We start from the raw sequence: 3,114 nt of genomic DNA on the forward strand, positions 1-3,114 counted from the left end.
TTAAATGGAGCCATTGAAAGGAATTGCTTTGAAAAATGAAGCTGGGCAGTTGCAGCATTATACCAGGTCAGGAGGGCCAGAAATGTATTTGTTTGACAAAGCTGAAATTTTCACGCAGGCGCAAAGCATCAGGAGCTGGGGTATCTTTAAATGCCAGCAATAAATATTACAAGTACTATAATAAAAGCGTAAGAGCTGGCCTAATTTACTTCTGGGATTACATGCGAGAGGGAATGATAGTCTCTTAATTTCACTCCAAGAAATTGTAAGTGATTTAGAAATGAGTTGTCTGCCTTACTTCTGAAAACAACAAAAAAATTAGAGCTCCCTGCTGTTCCATGTTGTGACACTTGATGACTTGCTCTCTCTGTAGCCTACCCTAACAAAATTCTTCGTTTTGATGAAGGAACAGAGAACTGTTAACAGCTATAGCTTGTTGCTTTGAGGTAATGGGGAGAGATGAGCTACTGGCAGGTATAATGCCACAATGAAGAAGTGCTACTTTGCTTTCTCTGAATCTTACAATGCAGAAATTCACGTGTATTGCTTTCCTGGTCTTGTATTTATCCTGGTTTTAAATCAGATACGTAAGAGCTGTTGGGGCAAGTCTTGCATATCTTCCTCAGCCAAAGCACCACCAAATTGACTTGATTTTTAGTGGAATAGATGACAAGATCATGCTGCAGTTTCTAACACCCCAGGCTGCAGTCTCCTGGATGCTGTTCTGTGCAAAAAGGAGCCCCATGTCCAAGGGAATGCAATCCGTGTGTGTTCTGGAATGGCATTTTTCCACAGAGGTCACTGATATTTGTGCCTGGAGAAGTCACAGATTTATTTTGCAGCTTAAGCAGAGAAATAGTTTTTCATGCCAATTCTGGCTCGTGTATCTCCTGCTCCTTCTGTAGCTGTTCACCGTGATAGATGAGAATTTGCTCCAGAATGTTCTGCTGTGGTTTCTTGCTATTCTGCATATCTGGAGAAGTACTGTGTTTAATCTTGAGTAGGAGAGGTTATACTTAGTTTTACACATGTGGTTTGAAGAGCTAAAGAGCATGCATAGAAGTCTTGCGAGGGGGGGAGAGAGAGTTTGTGAGTGATAGACATCCTGAAGCAGCAGTATGCTTTGGCCATTGGGGTTTGTGTTTCTTCTTGTGTGTTTTCTTTTTACTGAGCTTTCACTGAGGCAGAAATATGCCCAATGTGTAAAATGTTGAGGGGATCAGGCTATGTAATGTGGAAAAGGCCACCGAGATGTAGCGGGGAAGGCTTGCGTGGAACCCAACTGTAAACAGCTTAATGTGACTCACAAACCATGGTTGGCGAAACCACTAATGTAACACGGCCTTTTGTACAGTTACTGACTTATTTATCCATAATGATATGATGCACATATCCTACAGTATGTTCCTATACTGTGTACAGCTAAAGATAAGTGTATATGATAGTTCTCAGAGGTGTATCTTACAGTTGCCATCTTCTGCGAAGAAAACTCATGATTGTGTGTCTTTAACAGCCCCTGCTGAAAAGTGTAAAATAAGGGCTTGATTTGGGTTGAACCCTAGTTCTGTAGAACTCCATTAAGAGTGCTTCTCTTAGCCTTTCTTAGAGGTGGGTTGTTTTGCAGATGGTAAATAAGTAGACTGACTGGTCCTCAGATGCATGAGGCTGCCTCTTAAGGAATGTAAAAGACTTTTCAGGTGTTCAGCTACACCAATGCAGCTGATTGAAAACTGCACCAAGCACTGATCAGTGGCTGTCACATAATCAGTGTGCTAAATGGCGGGTAAATCTTAAGGAGGCCTGTTACCATGAATGTCAGAGCAAAAGCTGAGACTTAAATGTTGCATAGATGTAAATTTTCTAAATCTGCCTGGAGAATGTCTTTCTAACGTATGGAAAATTTGCACATAGTTACTTACAGTGGCATATTCTGCAGTGAACTTTTTTTTCTTTCCCTTCATCTGGAACAAGATTGAACTTACACCAGAGAAATGCCAGTCTTCTAAGTAAGAGCTATACCGGTGTAACTGCTTTTGCCATTAGGCAAGAGCTAGAAAAGTCTTGCTTTGTCTGGGAATGAGACACACCCTGGCCTGGGGAGCACTTGCCCTCCTCTCTCCCTTCCCTTCTGAGACTGTAAGATTTTGTTCTGAGGCACTTTCAAGCTTCCCCTCCTCCTCAAAGTCCCTGCTGTTTCACACAGCTTGACTTCTCGCATGCTTTTGTGTATTTTTCCCCTATTCCCATGCAAACACTGAAATGTAATTATTTTTTATTATTAATACAGAGGAAACGTGTAGCTGGTTTTCAGTATGGAAGACTAAGGTTTACAGACTCCACGATGCCTGGCAAGTGGGTCTGTCTTAAATGGTACAGTGTTTGTAAGGACTAATTAAGCACGTTTCTCTCATTGAGGAGCTTCACAGAACAGCTTCAACTTTAGTTTAGCTTTTGAGCCTTCCGTACAGTTGTACAAAGCACAGGAATGTGCAACAAAATGCATGTTATGGTATAGGTGTTAGTGTGCCCTGCTGTGGTAAAGGGATAGAGCGGCTAAAGGAGATGCCACAGAGTAACCTTGCTGCTTGCAAGGGAAACCTTTTCTTCCAAAACTTTAACTCTAGGTCCTGTGTGCGCTGCAAGCTGTGTTATTACAGCAGGGGCTGGTCCTAAAACTTGCCCTGATGTGGACGTGGATCTTGCCCATCCCTGTGTCATGGCGGTGACCCCAGGCAGGTACATAGTCCTTTCCACCTGTGTGAAGGGGGATGCTTTGTCTGTGCTGGTACCAGCTTGTAGGATAGACTTTTTAAAAAAAAAAAAAAAAATTACGGGGTTTAAGCTTGTTATTTTAAATGGAGGAAATTGTTCACACGTCGACCCGAAGCTGTAGGCATTATACGGCTGAGAAATGCAAATACATACACGTGACTAAAGGCACACGCTATTCTTCGCCCACCTTCCCCGCTTCTGCCGGAAAACTCCCCGGGGAGAGTGAGGGGGGTGCCCCGCCTCGTCCCGCCCCGCCCCGCCCGCGGCCGCCGTCCCGTCGGCGGCGCGGCGGCAGCTGCCGGCCGCCGTAGCCCCTGCGAGGGGAGCCCGTGGCCGGGCTGG

Source organism: Aptenodytes patagonicus, chromosome 3 (genome assembly GCF_965638725.1).
Source record: "Aptenodytes patagonicus chromosome 3, bAptPat1.pri.cur, whole genome shotgun sequence".
NCBI lineage: Eukaryota > Metazoa > Chordata > Aves > Sphenisciformes > Spheniscidae > Aptenodytes > Aptenodytes patagonicus.